This window comes from Aphis gossypii, chromosome 2 (genome assembly GCF_020184175.1).
Source record: "Aphis gossypii isolate Hap1 chromosome 2, ASM2018417v2, whole genome shotgun sequence".
NCBI classification, from domain to species: domain Eukaryota; kingdom Metazoa; phylum Arthropoda; class Insecta; order Hemiptera; family Aphididae; genus Aphis; species Aphis gossypii.
In genome coordinates this window covers 76,687,998-76,707,710 of record NC_065531.1, presented here as the reverse complement: position 1 = coordinate 76,707,710, position 19,713 = coordinate 76,687,998, and the positions used below count along the sequence as shown (strand labels likewise).

Below are 19,713 nucleotides of genomic sequence, written 5' to 3'. Positions count from 1 at the left end.
GTACAAGTATAATAATAATATATTGGAATTCTATTTTTTTTTCAGCATACAAACTAATATATATATATTATATTATATACAATAATTGGACACGCGTTATTGTTGGTTTTCAAAAGAATCAAAATCCTCATTCGATAGAACTAAGCAATTATAACGATATAACATGTTATACAAAATACTTGAAAAGGTAGTTAACGGGTAAGTTTTATTGTATGTTTATGTGATTTACCTACAAAAATGTTGCAATGAATCTCGCGCGATATTCTCCACTGTAGTCACTATTTAAATACATATCAGATGATTCGAAAAGTGTTTTCATTTCCATTTTATCCTTTAATATTTTATAATTTTACTATGCACTTGCTCAAATTATCGTTTTTGGATTTCTTTTTTTTTTTTTTAATAAATGTAAGCTAGGGATGCTCTGCACGAAGGAAAGACATTTGTATTACCACAGAATACTCCTTAAGTTCTATGTATTTATAAATGTGATAGTATTTTAATATAAGTGCGATAATTGTATCTAAAAATCAGATTTTCGATAATTTAAGGAGAAAATCGGAATAGATGTGCTCGGTGAATTATACTCTTATGTACTATGAGTTAGTATTATTGTTATTATTGTTGTTGCCACCATTTCTCAGCTAGTACTGTTCTACATGTCCTACCTGACCTCGTATGTCGAACCTCTCTCTGGCGCTCAGCCAGACGCGTTTATAACAATATAATATATTATATATATATGAGAAAATAATAAAGGCCCGGGACGCGCATGAAGTGCCTCTCGTCACGCCCGGAATCTCGAGCACTCCGCTGCAGCAGACGTTCCTATACATACAACAATAATAATATTATATTATATTATATACTGTCTCTTCAGTCCGTGCCAAATTTATTTGATTATCATCACTCATGACTTACGAATTGTGCACATAATAATTATTATAAATCACATTCCTAGAACAAATCATGAACCATTCAAAATCAATATTTGTTATGAGAAAAATTGACTGTTGACTAATAGTCTGTATTTCCGTATGTATGCGGTCTTATATTATGTAGGTATGGTATATGGTTTCATAAATTTCAAAATTATTATACCTTCAAAATGTATAAGCCGAATAGTTTTAAATATTTTTTCTATTCATGTCAATAATATTGTTTATTATGTTTTTATTCTCAAAAATAGGGTGGCGTGATTTACGATAGCTAAAGAGAAACGTAAATGCAAAAATAGGTACCTAATAGCTGCAAGCAGCATTAGACTAAATAAAAGTTTTACGTCAAACATGTGTATGGCTTTAATACATTAAAATGTTGACCACAAAAATACCTTAGCTACGAGTATGACTGTATCGCGTCATGTTTATTATAGTATAAAAATATATTTGTAAATAGCGTCATAAAATTAAACGGCGACTTTCGATCTCAAGTTGTTATTAAAAAATGATTATATATGAAAATTATGAAATGGATCTAAAGCATAAATGTTTTGTATCAATATTGTGATAGTTTCATTATGTACTCTAAACCCGAACGAGTTGTTTTGAAAATTGTTTATAAATTACAAATACAATATTAACCCATAATTTTGTTTTTGGGTGACCAATTGAAAAAAAGTGATACGATATACGTTTTGTAGAGCTTTCGTGTTTAAGTATTTTGCTGAACATTTGCTACATTAATCTTGGAATTTGCAACCATCTGTGTTTTTTTCATATTAAATTAGAATTGTGAGATAAGATTGTTTTTATAATTTTTTTAACCAAAAATGTACGATTCGCACGCAGTCAATAATTCGATATCGTCACTATCAATCGAATATTATAATTTTATTTAATATTTATACAGTGTAATGTGTAAAAGACGTACTAGGCACTTCACATTCTTATTAAATAATAATGATTATAAATTATAATATATTCAAAACAACTTTATAAATGCATTATTCCATTAAAAATGTTGTAAAAAAAAAAAAAAAAACTGTTTAGTGAATAGAAATATAAAAACCAATAAAACATTTAACACGCTTCGATGGACGTATACTTTAGTATTTATAATATACGGTTAGCAGTAGAATAACTAAAATCGGCAATAATTGTATATACTTAATATTTTACACGTATCTGTGTTTAATATTCTATTATTTTATTTGTAGTTAGAAATTACAAAGAACAAACAAGCAGTGGCATAGGACGTTTAAAATTAAATGTGACGAGTTTTTTTTTTTAAATGTCAGTAAAAAAAATTAATTTCATATTATTATTGTTCTATCATCGTAGTATTATAGGTTATATTTTCCTTACTTTTTTTCTTTTAAATTTATCGTTTATTATATAGATACCTACGTATAAAGACAAACAATAAACTGGTACTCGCAGAACAGTATAATGTACACTGACATTTCCTATACATCGCGTAAGTATTTTTCAGCAGCAGCTTACGTGGAATGTTTATTTACTATGATATTTTTTCCTGTAAAACACATTTTTTTCTTCGAAAGTCATTGAATGCATCCCATAATAATAATATATACAATATATCTATGTCTACTGTCTATTATATGTATATTGTATATATATAAATGAAAAGTCAACTTCTTTACAATCCCTTTCTAGAAAATTATTGAAAATTTTAATCCTTTCTCGAGATTATACATACAGGAACAACACTCTTCTAAATAACGATAAAAATTATGATTTAGTTATATAGGTATTCTGCGTATTGTAATGAATGAGAAGTAAAACAAAACAAAAAGGGTCACCGATCTGTTGTTATACAATACTCTTGTTTATTTTATTGTTATATTATTTACTTTCATAATTTATTTTTTACTTATCCACCATATTGTCATAGATTGTAAAAGCATAATATATACATGTCTATAAAAAAAAAAAAAAAAACAAAAAATAGAAATATATGTTATTACAAAATTATCTTTCTCTGTACGGTGATTTTAAATAAAATAAAATTAATGCATTGTGTTGTATAATTTTAAGGTGTTGCACTATTGAAGTTAATCACTACTTTAATAACTTCAAATATCAATAATGTCAATCGTTGGTAGGTACTTATAACAATATTTTGATGAAGTAAATATTTTCTTACCTTTTGAAAGTGCGAAAAACTATTGTTCGGTTGATAATGTTATTTTCGTCTCTGAAAACATAATAATATAACAATAATTTATTGGCATATAATAATACTTTTGACGTGTATGGGTTTAATAATAATAATAATAATAATAATAATAATAATAACAACAATAATAATAATAATAACAATAATAAATCACATAATTATATTTGTATACCACACATTATGTATATTATATACAAAAGAATCAAGTAACATAATAGTGTACATAGGCTACACGACAGTGAACCGAGACGGAATCTTGTTAGTATAATAGTTAAGTAAAGTACAGCACTACTATTATATTATAATAACAAAAAACGGTTTAGTGGCAAACACGTAAACTGACAAGATAATAAATAGTTCTATCCGATCCGTCGAATATGAAAAAAAAAAAAATCATTTCCCGCGACTGTAAGCGTACACGACTAATGCGATCGAGACGAAAATAATAATGTTGTTGTTGTTGTTGTACCTAAAACGATGTCGATAGAAAAATTAGCTTTAAGGCCGATTAATACGCGACTTTATTATTAATTATCATTTTTATTATTATAAAATGTATACCGCACGGCTGGAAGTTTGCGTAATTCACGATACACGTAATGTTATCAAGTATAATATATTTTATACGCATTACGTCGTTTTATATATTTAAAACAGTACGATAATATTATGCGTTTTGCGCGAACGACACCTATCCCCGGGGAAACGGTCGATTTCTGTGTAACAGGACTGTCGCGTCGTCCTTTTGATCGCGGTATTTCATGCCGTTTAATATTATTAATCATTTTCTTATTTATTTATTTTTTTTCACGTCGTCTCGCTGAGAATGTATAATAATGATATTACACTGTGCTCCGGTCAACCTCGCGCGTGGGAATGATTGGTGTACGGTGTACAGTGCATAATGTATATATATATATATGTATAAAGTCTAGACTCTAGAGAATATATTATTGTGTTCCACAGCGTATGACATAGCGGTCGTGTTCACGCGACGACCAAATCATTTGCATTTCGCGTACGCCAGGTTTGTCGTGTTTATTTCTTACCTTCCCCGTGGTCACCTCTATATTGGCTATATAGGTACGTCGTCTTTGCATGCAGTCGTGTTGCAGTCGTCTCAAACTTCTGACGTATTTTTTCCTCTCCTCGCAATACTCGCGCACAGGGTCTTATAATATGATATATATATACCATTATTATTTATTATATTATATTATTATGATTTATAGCATGGCGACCGAGTCGTGAAAAATGTCACTGCAGTGTGCCATAAAATGGTTTGTGCGGTGATGATGTACACGAATACAATATGATGATATAGGTATATTTTATGTAAATTAATCGGAAAATCAGCTAAGCTCTGCAAATTTAAAAATCTAGTGTACGAATATTTTGGTATAGTTTTCATATACGTAATGTATTATTTTATATATATATGAGTCTAGGGCTTGGATTTTAAACCATATGCTTCTTTTTTTATATATGAAATAGAAATCTAATTTTATACATAAATTCTGATTCGAAATAAATCGATTTGTTTTTGCTTTTTTCGGATTTTTTTTTTTATATATATATATATATATAAATGCTTTTATTGTTTTTCTCGGTTATTTCAGCTGTAGCATTTTTATATGTTTATTATGCGACTACTACAGTAATAATAAAAAATTGAATTAATAAGAAACGTAAAAACCCAGAATGCGGACTAAATGTTTATATTGAATTATTATTGTTTTCGTTATCGACTTGATTATAAATGTATTAAACGCATAGATTGTCAATACACATAACACAGCCTGCAGTACCTATACGGCCAGTATGCCTATAACATCGATATCGAATATTTAAAATATAAGATTTAAATGTTGTAATTTGAAACCTCCTGTATGCACCGATCACTTAAGTGGATGAAAAGATTTTGTTTTCTATGTTAAATGTTAAATATTCTGTCGGACAACAGAGTCAGTTTTACTATTGAAAATTAAGGGGAATACATGGAAGTTAATTATTTTTTTAATTTAAATTAATTTTTCAAATTTTTTTATTCATTTTTAAAACTAGCTCATGTTGGTTTTTGATTATGCTTTTTTTTGCTTTTTTCATAAATAATTATACTTTATATACTTTTTTTAGTTGCTTATTATGTTTTAAAATCCTGTCTCTATATTATATGACCAATCAATTTTACCATAATTTAAATAAAAAAGTAAATAATATTGTTTAAAATTGCTTTGGGGTTATTTTTTTTTTTTTTGAAAATACACCTTTTTATGGATTTACTTATATAAAATTGAAATCGGTTACATTTTAAATGAAGGCAGTTTCGGATTTAACTACCATGCCTTTGCGAGCACAAAAAAAAATATTGCCGCCTTTTTAGGTATATAAATAAATAATATTATTTTATATTTTGACAAAAACTTTTATTATTTTTGAAACTATCAAATTATAATATAGTATTAAAGTTATGAGAACTAGGTCCATTTGTAAAAAGTATATTTTATTGGCATTTTTATCAAATATTACAAACTATAAAATATGAAATAAAAATATACTATTAAGTGAGGTTACCAAAAAGTGGAAGTTCTGTTTACATTTTAAAACGCTATATCGGTATAATATAATGCGCGTAAACGTGTTTAAATAATTTTATATTTACATAGGTAAGTTTTAATCTGAGTTTAATAAATAATAAGTATTTTAAATTTACTATCTTGCGGAGTTGCAGGTACGTAAGAATGGAATTAAGAAATAAAAGTAAAATATTACAGTGTGTTGTATTAAAGTAAGGCCGTTTATGAACTCAAATCCTTTGGAAAAAAAAATTGAAACGACGCAATTTACGAAATACCTAATACCTACACACTTTACAATAATATTCGGTGTATTATGGGCTGCTCCAGGAAACGTTCATCGTTTTCGAAATGGGGGGTCGGTGCGCTGTTGCATAATATTATCTCCGCCGTGCACGGCAGTCAGCAAACGCTCTCTCGGAACAAGAGTACAACGATGTAGGTATATTATAATATGATGTACGGTGCTATACGTGCAGCGTATATAGAAATCGATTGTTCCTCGATACAGTATAATATTATTATTTGTCGTGTATGACGTGTGTGTGTGCGTTCGGTGTGTCCCGTCGCGTCGACCGTTTCACGCGATTCGTAAAGGTGCAGGATATATATATATATAGTAATACGGTAGTAGCGCCGTGACAATGGGTACGAAATCCTAAGTAAACATTCACACACACACACACTCGCAGAAATATTCGATCTGCGGGGGGTGCGCAGATGACTTTTTTTTTTCGTGATTTACCGATTAACCTCTCTCCGAATTCTTTTTTTCGGGCTACACGTCCCTATTATTATTAAAACATAATATAGGTATTATAGCCAGGGTACCATATACTGTACGTATGTCGATTCTGTCCAGGGTTATATTTATCGTTGCCTTTATTATTACGATTGCTACCACCAACGTTACGCATGATAAGGTACTGTCCCCGTGTTCGTTAACATTATTGATCGTCAACGTTTAGTCAATATTTTCACGATTTGTATTATATTGCACATGTAATGGAATTTTAGTGTATCTAACGTCCTCGTGAAGCCTTGTAAATTTCAATAAATTGCATTCGTTCAATGTTTTCTCTCATCGCATTATCGAATCGATTCGAATATCATTCAACATCAAAATGTGTGGCTTTAGCCTATTATGCATATCGCCAGAATCTTGTTGAAATACTTAGCCCGTATTGGCTCTACAACTGTGTGGGATATGTATATTATTATACAGTTAATTTATAATTGTGTAGAGGAAAATTAAATTTCACTGAAAATGTGATTTTGATGCGAGATACTTAGTTGGTATATGATCAATTTAAATATTATAATTCCTCACTATAAGTGCGTTCGTTTTAAATCATATAATCTTTGCGGCTGTCGTTCTTATAAAGTTAATTAAATAATTTACGTTTAATAAACAACGGGTAGTTAATACTTTATAGTTATTAAACATTACTGGCACGCACATGCGATTATTTCAAAAGTATACCAATGCCCTTCGTTTGGAAAACGAAATTAAATGAAGTGTTAAAAATACGTGTTATAAAATTTAAGAAAATAAAAAATTAAATTGATTTTGATAAATTGTGATTTATTTTACGTTTTTTAATAGTTTTGCATGTTTATAATTTTCTTTTCTTTTCATTATTGGTCATACCTAACATTTCCATTCAAATTCTTATCTATACTATTATATTTTTCAATGACCTCTGTAATGGTCAAAATAACAAATATTTCATGTTATATAGGCACTCGTACCTTTTTTACTACTCACGAAAGAGTATTTTTATACGAACATTCCGACTTCAGTTCCAAATCTCGTCAGTCAATCTAACCGATTTAATCGTGTATGTAAGTTATAATGCCTTGTCATTTTTATTGCATGTTTTAGTCATATATTTCACTCGATATTCTATATCGTATTGTAGCGAATATATTCATTTTACGTTTTCGAGTACTTACTCCAGTTTATAAGTATTTAACGTTTAGATTTTAAACTTTAGACTATCGGAGAAGTGGCGTGTGGCACAGACACCTATATTTACCTATATGGTATATTATTAATTTTAATAATCTTTACTTGCAGTTTAAAAATCACTCGGATAATCGCTGATTCGCGTTAAAACTTAGTATGTTTCACTCTGTATAAGCTGGAAAAAATGTGCAGTAGTCTGACGTTGCAAAGCGTATATGACTTGACTGAAACTTCCTGTTTGCGCTTGACTCGTGTCAGTGGACAATGAAGTACACATAAATAATGTCAATATATACATACCTAACTTATATATATATGTATATATAGATACCTCACGTGACCTATTTCACGATATTTTTTCACTATTATATTATTCATTTGTCAAGAGTCGTCACAATATCTGCATAATATTATTATAATATTATACATATAACAGCAAAGCGTCTTCTCATGTGTTAAAAAAAACACATTTTTGTGAGAAATCGTCTGTGAAATCTCATAAAAAATAACTATTTCAGAAGTACACATTTTACATAGCTTTTTGTCTAACTTGTATCGGTACATATTGAGCAAATAAAATATGTATTTTATTGGCAATCGCTTACAAATATTTATAATTCGAAATTTTTGAGTAATTTATATAATGTATATACATCAGTTAAATAAACCATCGTTTAGGCGTTGCCTCAATCGATTGTAAGCACAAAGCAAACGCATGATGTTATTTAAATTATGTTTTTATTTTGAATATTGTTATTCAAACGGTCGTCAGTATAATAAGAGTATGTTATTATAAGTCGTATGTGAAAACCGTGTGACTTTTGTCTTTGATTAAGCGTGATGATTCGGAATCCACATCACGTACTCGAAGACCTTTTATTCTCATTCGACACACACACATACATTATTGGTGATTATAATATGTTGTATTTTGATAAATCGCCGGAATTCGATTTCCAAAGCACATTCCATGGCTGCAATTCTTTCGCCGCAATGACGTATTGTTATATATTAAATGCCACACAAAATGGTTTCTGTTATATTATTTTGTATATACGCTATAAATATAATAAACTGAGTGATTCACCAATCATGCTCGTCCCGCTTTTATTCTTTATTAATGCATTTATTCAAATTTTGATTTTTGGGATTTTTAAGTTCATTTAAATATCAAATTTTTAAATATTTAGATTATTTTTATTTTTTAAGGGGTCTGGTATTACAACTAAAAAGGGAGTTATTAATAAAACAAAAATTAAGAATATTTTACAGAATACTTAAGTTGGATAAAAAAAAAAAGTTAAGTATTTAAAAATATTGTCCTAAGCTATCCCAACTTAAAAATTCTAAAAAATAGATTTTGTATTAATTAATTATCAAAATAGAAAAATAAATAAATAAATAATGGGGGTTAGCATATTTGTTAAATTATCATATATTATTTGTCATATATATTACAGTATAAGTTAAAAAAAAAAAAACATTCCACCGAAAGAGACAATTTCGTATATATTTACGCTAAAATCATTAGAGAAAATGTATTTGAACCACTTTCTAAGACTGCACAATGAATTCAGTTATCTCGGACGAAAACAGTAAGTACTAACTACTAAGTAAGTACAAGTACTTGTATTTGCTATAGGCTCCCTTTTAATGAACCTCCTAATTTCGTCAATTTGGCCACTGTGCTTTTTGATGACTCGGAACTTTTATTGGCCATAATGAACCTTCCATACAATCGACCAATGCTAAATCGTATACGAATGTGTTCAGTAATAGCTTTTTGATGTGTACCATTAGCCGATTTTGTACGCGTTGTTTATTTTTAAAACACAATTATCGGTGAGCACTTTTTTGAATTAAGTTCGAAATTATCTACACATCTTTTGTCATTGAATTATCAAAGTAACGAAAGCATAAATATAAAAATAATAAACTACATTATGTATTTTAAGTATACTTGTTTTATAATCTGTTTTATGATGTATTTATAATATAACTATGTAGGTAAATGATTAATAATTTACACTCGGAAAATGTAAAGCTTCGGTAAAAGTATTATATTATATTATATTATAGTAGGAACGGTTATAACAATATTGAGTATAATATGTTTATAGGTACTTATGAACATGAATTTCAGCAAAGTTGAAGCACGTTATCTAATATTTATAATGTACGAGGAGATGAAATGAAACCACAAGAAATATGCACGACCTTGGATGTGCTTAATATGTTAGTCTATATTTTAAGCGTATCTACTGTAGTATATAATATGTGTATGATATAAATGTATGAATAATTTTAAAACTTTTTATAGTACCCATTCGTCGTAGAGTGGCTAATATACGTATGTTCATAAGTTGTTAACTTTGGCTTTTCTTTAATATATTAAGGTACAGTATGAATTTGAGTCTCGATGGGTAATCTATCTTCTTAGTCGTGTCAATGACCCAGGTCGCTGGTAAATTATATTAGAACTTTTGAGTTTATAACAACGAGACACGGAAATCTCTCTACAGTTATATGCATACAGTATACACTATGCATATTTATAATATATGTTTGCGTGTGAGCGTAACGTTGTCTTCTTATGTTGGGTACAATGAATTTGCGTTGGTCTAATAAAACCATTATTTATCTTTCGTCTGGCAACGAATTTTTTACATGATGAGAGATGCAAAAAGGTAAAATGGAAAATTAAGTACATTGAAATAGTTGTTTTTACATCGGGAGTATTTCTACAACCTTTTCTGTTTTTTATTTTTTTTTGAGCTTTTTTAAAACACAGTGTTTATAAAACGTACAAATCGCGCGTAAGAGTAAAAACGTTCGGTCATGCGCTTCTATAATATAATAACACGCAGAAATGAATAACTATATCGGACTTACTTATTTTCATGATTAGAAATGATTATTTTCGTTATTTTTTAGCATAGTCGACTTAAAGTTAGTCGGCGTAGAAAAACGCGAGATGAAATAAAAAGGAACCGATACCGACGAAAGAAATGTCATTGCCTGTCAACCACACTCGCGATGACATTAAGCATTCACGCAGCCGTGTATACGTAAGTATGTTTGTATAAATGTATATAGTATATTATATTATACACCCAACTACGATCTAAGTTTCCGAGCGATTTATTCGTGATTTTTTTTTCACTATGTATAGTGAACCATATTCGCGTGTAAAACATAGTAAATTTTATTAATAATGCCCTCCCACACCACAATGCATCGACACTCATTATACTTTCGTACTTCATAATATTATGATAATATGATCATAATTCATAGCGTATATATTTTTGTAAAACATAAGTAAGTCGGTATAAAACAAAATAACATTATAAAAGGATTTATTTATTTGTATGACACGTATCAATATATTAATTTTCATTGGGGTTTTTTTCTCCGTCGTCTTATTTGCTGCAATATAGCAAATTAATGACCTAGAGACGTCACCACTGCCCAGATCTAACAATAATTTAAAACTAACACAATGTTGATAGTGATCACTGATTAAATACATTTTACGTAATTTTTTTTGCGCTTATAATAACACCTGAATTGGACTGTTGGACGATATAATGTCTTGGTTAGTGACACACGTGACATGTCTACAGTAAAACCTGCCTGCAGTTACTCTTATTTATTTGAGCGATTTAATCTATTCTCTAATAAAACCATTTAAAGAGGTAGAAAAACACTGATAAAGATTTATCGTGCACTAACTTTAGTATCTAAAATGTGAAATATTTGTTGCACAAGTTAAACATTCGGAAGGCACCACGATATTATTATTATTAGTATTTTTATTATTATTGTATTCGTATAGTCTTATTATTTTATTTTATTTATTATTATGTTACAGTAAAAGTCGAAAAGACATTTATAAATCTCGTGTCTTGTCTCGACCACGCATCTCCCAAATGTCACAGTGTAAAAATAAATAAATAAAAACGGGAGATAAAATTATTATGAAAGATAAAACGTTATGGTTACTACTACTATTATTATCATTACATTCTTCGCAGGCGACGAACAGTATTCTAATGAGGCGCGACCTCTTCTCGTGTATGTATGTGTATAGTATACATATATGTATATGTATGCCAATGTATGTAATAACGGCTACGATATCGTACCACGTAAATATAAAACATATTGTTATAATAAGAGATGTGTTTTATAGTATAAATTAAACATTTTATGCGTTGTGACTCTTGTGATTGTGCGAGCCAACGTTAAAATAATAATCGTTGTTTGAATGCGATATTTTTTGTTTTTGATTGTTTGTGATTTACGTCGACTACGAAGATATTACAAAACAGCTAGAGCACTTCGGGGATAATATAAATTTTTTAAGACCGAACTGGTTTTCGCCCGTCATTAGGAGACGACCCCGGACTCGAATATATTATGACTCGTTGACACATTCGTATCAAAATAAAACACAAAATGATAATAACGGCTGCCCACGTCGTTTTAACAATATGTTATGTACATCGTTATAAGTGCGTACGTAAATTATAACGCATCACGGCGTCGAGTAAAGGTGCCTACGATTTTTTCCCGTCATTCGAATAATTTTTGAATAAATTATAACGTAAAAATACGACGACAATGATACTACAATATTATTTATTTTCTCGAAAATACTATGTGTAATATACAGCGCCGAAGAACCTGCAGCCAGGCCCCCATCGTATAACAATCATTCATAAATCATCATACATTACTAATGCGGTAGTGTGGTCAATGTAGTATAATAATATTAAAATCGTTTTGGGCTCTTGAAAAAGTGTATTAATTGTTTTTATATTCTACAAGTGTGCCAGAGTATTCGGTAATCTACGGTTAGTCCGAAATCAATATTATATAATATTATATTATATTGCGTTTACTATCAAAATTCAGCTTGCGAATACCTATTTATATACAAATGGTCAAAGATACTACAACGATAAACTGATAGTAATCCTTTTAAAGTACTTTTTCATCATTATTTTATAGTTTTTTTTCAACAAAACACGATTTTCACATCATTGATACATTGTAATAATTTCTCAGACCAGTCAGACCTATCGTAAAAATATGACTGTAGGGTTTGTTACAACCACAATAAAATACACTTTAATTAAAAACTTGAATCAATTAAGCAAAAATGTTTAAACCAAATAAAAAAAGTAACACTTATGGATCACAATGAAAAATTTAAATATTTGACACAGAATTAAATTTTACACCTACATAATAATATTAATAATATTCGGATTATTAATAATATACATGGCATAATGTAAGCGTTACAACTGTATGTAATACTCTATGAAAATTAAATACAAGCAATATATGGTATAATATAATATTATAAAAATTAGTATAAACTAATAATAACGTTTGACATAGGAAAACACTTAACTCGCTCGTATACAAACTCTCACACACATGAGTATAAATAATAATAATACATTCGCATAATGTGTATAGTACGTATTGTGCGATACAGAGCTCATATTATAATATTGTCGTAAAAAAATATGCGTGTGGGTGACATCCCTCTTAACGGAGAGCGGCGATATGTGATTTTTTCAACTCTCAAACGACTTATTATTCAAACCACCAAATTAATTATTATGATCATAATTTTTTTTTTTATTTACACAAGGTTAAGCATTCTAGCCATGATAATCAAGATACACGCATACTAATATATTACATTATATGTAGAAGTATTATATATACATAATAATATAAATTGGAATAAAAATAAATGACGTTATTAAGATAGTTATTAGCGCGTGGTTTTATGGGGTTTTTTTTTTTTGTATTTTATGAGCATATTTTAAGAGGTATATTGAAACAAGAATATAATGGATAGTTAATCATTGCCCATTAAAAAAAAACCATGATGTATTATAACTCGTTTTATATTCAATATTTTCTAAATGTTTATTAAGTTCATATTTTGTTTAGATTAATTTTTAATTATTTTTTTTTTGTGAACTTGAATTTTATTTCGGAAGTTAAGTTTGAATTAAAATGTACCTATAGAAATATGTTACAAAACTAATATACGATAATATAAATTAATATAAAATTCCAACTATCTATTGAAAAAAAAATAAAGAATAAAATAGGTAAAATAATAACTTATAAATGAAAATTTGTGATTTTAATAATAAAGTTTTTTTAGTCATAACTCATAATTATTTGATGAGTATTCTTTTTAATTTAAATCGTAATAAATAAATATTAGTTGGTATAATACTAAATATATTAAAATCATTTTGGTGAAGAAATCAAGAAAATCTAAGGATTTTCATTTATTTATTATAAATTCAGAGATAATTATACCTCATAGTTCAGTAAATTTGATTCCTATGAGATCCTATCTACTCGAGATCTGGTTTCAGTATTATAATATTGCCTATATTGAAATTAATATCATAACATTATGTTGTCGTTATTGGTGGACGAAATACGAGCGCGTGTTTAATAATAATAATGCATCGGACGGCGAAGAAGTGGAAATCGAAGAGCACTGCACTGGCTACTATGTACAAGTTATTACCACTATACTAAATGACCCTTTCGTGGTACAGGAAACGGACGTCTCGCCAGCCAGATGACTCTTGCCGAAACACTCTGCGACGTATTCGACGATAATATTGAGTATACAGGTATACTAGAAATTGTTTTCAAAGTCAGCACAAGCATACTGGCACGGGGATATTGCAAATCGGCCGGAGGTAAGCAAATCAAATATATACGCCGTCATAGATATTCATAGAAGTCGAGACGTTTAAGAGAGGGCCCCAGAGGTATATTGCCATATAGTACGTCATTTGTATTCGACAGTGCTTTATATATGTTACATGTGTGTGTGTGTGTGTGTGTGTGTGTGTGAGTGTGGGTTATATGGTAATATACAGTTTTAGTTTTTCCTGCAATCGTATCGCGTGGCGATTGTGTATATTACATACGCATCTCTTGTCTATATACTTTATACAATACAGACTTTTAAAACTTACATGTACGCACAAAAAAATCGCCTGTGTTCACCAATACGGATCGAACGGCGTATAATAACATCGTATAATATAATAATATAAGAAAAAAGGGGAACGAAAAAAAAAATCCACAGGGTAGCAGTTTTACTTTCGATTTTCTCTCATCTCTTTCCAATAAACCGACTCTCCTCGCCAACCGACAACGTTGTTGCTGCAGTGTAAACCAGAGTCGTCTTCGTCCTTCCTGTGCACACACACACATATACCCAGTAGCGTCCTTATATCACGATCGGGTTTCAGCCGTGACTTCCCTCTACGCGCGTTTACCCTCGTGTTCTCCGTAACTTCACCGCCACCGACGTCACTTTCCTGAGGTGATCGCCTACTCCGCTCCCTTCTACCTTACACATAAATTTCCATTTAACCATGATTTACGATATCGAGCCAGATATATATTATACGCACACGACGAGTGTGTATGAGTATGTGTGTATAGTAGCTCCGGTGGTGGTTCGGACGGCGTATATTATAATGTGGTACTAATATTGTCTCAACACATATTATTTTTCAACATTTTCTATTTTTTTACGCTCTTATTAAACACGCATACACATACACGTATAGTGCCGTACACTGCCGTGTTGCGTATATGACACATACCTACACTATTATACGCGATATTAATAAAACACCTTGCCACGCCTCTGGGCGAAAACCTCACCGCCGGCATACTCTCATTATATCCTCGCGAAAGTTTTGAATTCGTACACAAACATATACACCTATTTACGTACATATTATGCTACGTTTACTTTTCGTCTCACGTTTTTTCACGACTCGCAAATTTTCCACACAAAGGGTTGCTACATGCGATATTCGTGTGCAATTATTCACACGTTAAGACTCGACGCATACACACGTCATATTATTATAAACATTTCAGTGCGAACATGTTTTGTTGCACGCAGTGTATTTGTTCGTATACAACTGTACAAGTCGAATGAGATATGTCCGACAAAAGACGAGATGTAAAAAAAATATATGCCACACCATTTGTTGTGCTATTATTTTTATTCATTCTAAAAACCACACGGATAGGTAGTAGATGCACATTAGTTATTACTTCTTAGATCTGTTAATGCATTAAGTTTAAAATCAAAATCATTTTCACCAATTTCTATTCATGTTGTAAGCGTAGTAGTAAAAAAAGCAATCATATTGTATTATTGTTACCTCCTAAAATCTTTTTGAGTAGTTTTTTTTTAACAAATACATTATTATACAGTTATACTTAATTGCTTTTTATTATCATATTTTATTGTTGACCCTAAAATGGAATTATTTAAAAACATTGCTAAATCTAGAGGCATCTGAAATTTGAATATTAAATTAACGAACCAGCTTGTCAAAGTTTCAAAAATTAATAATCGCTTAATATTTAATTAAATTTCTATCATGAGTTAAATTAATTTTTAAAAGTCATAAAAGTAATTTTAATTTTATCTTGTTCCGAAGGTTTCTACAATTATTTATTCAAATCCCTATGTACTATACGAGTATACCGTTTTATTTATGTTTCTATATTAAACTTATGTATATACTTTGATGGAGTAAAATATATGATCATGTTGTTTTACAAATATGATCTGACACAACAAGCGATAAATTTCCAGAATGGAATCCTGATATATTTTGTTTTATAGTAAAAACATCTCAATGTTGATTCCCACCCGTGAAGTTCAAAACAGCAGGAAATTATTATTAAAAAATATAGACAACACACTAATAAAATTAAAGTTTTATATTTTTGATTCATTAATAAAATGTCTAAATATTTATAATAACGGTAAAAAATAACACGTATATTAATTTACTTTGAATGTAAAAATGGTTAATTATTAATTAATAGTAATTTTACATTTTACGTAGGTACCTTTAAGTTACACTAAATTAGTTCTTAAATATGAATATTGAATAAACATATGTCTATGAATAAAAACAAACAAAATTTTACTAAAATTTGGTATTATTACAAATTATTTTAATTAAATATATTTGTTATATAATAATTTTGTTTTATTTTTTTATATTATTCTGATAATTTATCTATAAAGTTATTAGCTTCTATTACCTATTCATACATAAATAATATTATGCGTTTGATTATTAATGCATTTTTATTGAACTATTCATATAAAAATTTAGACCTACACATAGAACATAATACATATATCATTAATGTATGACAACGACTTTTTGATTAAAATTTTTTAAACACTTTTAAAAATTATAACTAATAATTGCTGTTTTAATGCTAGGTATTTTTATTTTTTTTCAATGTCACAATAATTGTTTCTATTATTAATAATAAATAATTTATAGTAGTTAGTATAAAAGTATAAATGATGAGCATTTATTATTTAATACAACAAACGTTAAAAGGTTTTATTTGTTTTCACGGTTGTTAAGATTCCATGGACAATAACAGAGATGACAAAAACTTAAAAATAAACGAATCAAAAGTTATTGTACATTGTTAGTGAAAGTAGATATACATTGTGTATTATGTACTCGAAAAGCCAACGATCAATAGAATATTTTATCCCACGGAGACCAAAACATTTTTCAAAAGCTCGCAGCTTTATTTGGAACATTTTTGGAGTAGGGTTTTATACACTACAATACGATTTTACAATCCTAAAGTAATTTTTGGTGGAACAGAAGATACGTTTTAATAATAACCCATACCTTTTCTTTACCCACTTTTCATTTTTCTATCAAATAGAGAAGCGAGAAAAGTAAGGACTGTGAAAATGTTTTATTGTGAGTAAAAAAAAGATCATAATATAACTATAAACCTATAACTTGAGTATTTCTAGAGATTAAGAAAATATATAATATAATAACATAACGTAATTGAGATGAGATGAGATAATTATTATTATTTATTCATTTTATTTAGGTAATTAAATGGGTAGTTATTTTTTTATCAATATCCCAGAATCGTATCAATACATATATTAATAAATAATAAATCATTAAATGTAAACATTATCATAATATTTATTAATCTATATTCTATATGTACTTTATTTAGTTAATGCAAAGTTCAGTATTTATAATTTTTTTAATCCGAAATCATGGCAGATGAATTAATATAAAATATGAATTAATGTATAAATACGATTTTTCCTAGTTTTGGTTTTGTGGTTATTGGTTAAACGTTTTGTTTTCACAAACATAGGAGCCAATGAAGTTTATTGAGGTGGTTAAAATATAAACAATAATATTATTCTAGTATAAATTATTGTTTAATTATTAATTTTATATTTTTAGTCACTATTATGTCACTAACGTGTTGTCTACTATTGTTTAAATCATGTATCTAAGTATGGACATAAAAATTAATATTTGTAAAAATAAACATAGTTGGGTAGGATCTTAATTTTATTCTATTGAAAAAGGAGTCATAAAACTATAGAACTGTGTACTAATCGCATACACCATAAATATGCTTGACAGTCGTTATGAGCGTGTGGAGACTATACGCATAATGTGCTAAGTGAAAAATTGTCGTTTAATCGGATCGTGTACCGGCGTGATATCTAAACAACATTAACAATACTATAATTTAAAACTACGTTATCAGCGTGAGTACACGTGAGATAAGCCAAATGTAAATGATGTTTATAATATGTTCAACAAGAAACTTTTTTTTCGCTTGATTTTCGAAAACAAAAACAAAAATATAAAAAATAGGAAAATAAAATGCGTAACTTAAAAATTAAAATAAAAAAACCATAACGTATATTATATTATAATATATGAATAATTGTAATCGACGTGTCTTACCTAAGTGAAACTGCGACGTAGGAGTCGTAGCTTTTGTTGCACGAGATGAATTTTTGTCTTGGTCGTGGACAATATCTTTCAACGATCGTACAAGCCGTATGACATTTGATTAAAATACTGCTTAATATATTGTATTAAATATGAATATTAAAAAAAAAAAACCCTCTCTCTTGCGTCTCTATATAGAAACGAAAGCGGAAATTACTAACGACTTTCGACGGACACGACGACGACGACGACGACGACAACGATGACGACAACGACTGTACTCGACGAGAGCTTTCCGGCGTATGCAAAGCGGCGCGGCACACAGGCAGCAGCAGCGGCGTCAGCGGCGGCAGTAGCGGTAATGGTATAGTATACATATAGCGTGGTAGAAGCGTGGTAGTAATGGTAGTGGTAACTGGTAGTAGTGTAGACGCCGCCGCCGTCGTCGGGGTAAAAACGTTCCGAGCGTTTTTCGCTACCCCTCGGCCGCCGCCATTGCCACCGCTGCCGCCACGTCGATCGATAGTGCACCGCGCCAGCGGCGGAACCCTTTGTATATCGCACACCCGGTGCTCTATACACCCTCCACCCAAGTCCCACCCACTCTCTGTCCACCGACTACTATTATAATACCCCATTATATCATATCCTAGATCCCGACTTCTACGACTACCACTTCCGAAGACTATATACGCGAGCGTGCGAGCTTGTGTGTGTTTTAGTGTGCTGCCCGTTTGCATTGTGTTTGAGCTTTTTACTTTGAAAATCGCACCGATCACGCGACACGTGGATAGTAGTTACTTTACATTTTATTATTTTAAAATTACGGCGTTCAATTTTTACACCGCCAAAGTTTCCTCCGTTTACGCATCATGTCGTTATATCATATATTATCATATCATTATGTACTTACATTTTGGTTTTACGCGATGAATTCTTTTCGTCATCGAATATTTCACTTCCGGTAACGCATACACCGCCCCGGCTATCGTCCATTACGATATGCACACGTCGACCAACGGAAGCAACGATTAGGGGTGTATAATATTAGTATATTATTATTATTATGTTGTGTGCAAAACGGTTTATCGGCCCGACACCTCGTCGTAGTTTATTATTACAACAATAAAACCAGCGCCACCGCGTTGTACACCGGTCTATAATGTATTCA

General features: G+C 29.7%; 1 protein-coding gene across 1 annotated transcript in view; it reads right to left on the bottom strand.

Moving 5' to 3' along the window:
* The window catches only part of LOC114122340 (frizzled-5), a 66,558-nt gene extending 47,705 nt beyond the window's left edge, over positions 1-18,853 (bottom strand). The window contains exons 1-2 of the mRNA XM_027984970.2: positions 18,555-18,853; positions 3,109-3,159 (exon numbers count right to left, since the gene is read on the bottom strand). The gene's annotated coding sequence lies outside the window, so the exon portion shown is untranslated. The remainder of the gene's footprint in view (positions 1-3,108; positions 3,160-18,554) is intronic.
* Between the last annotated feature and the right edge of the window lie 860 nt (positions 18,854-19,713).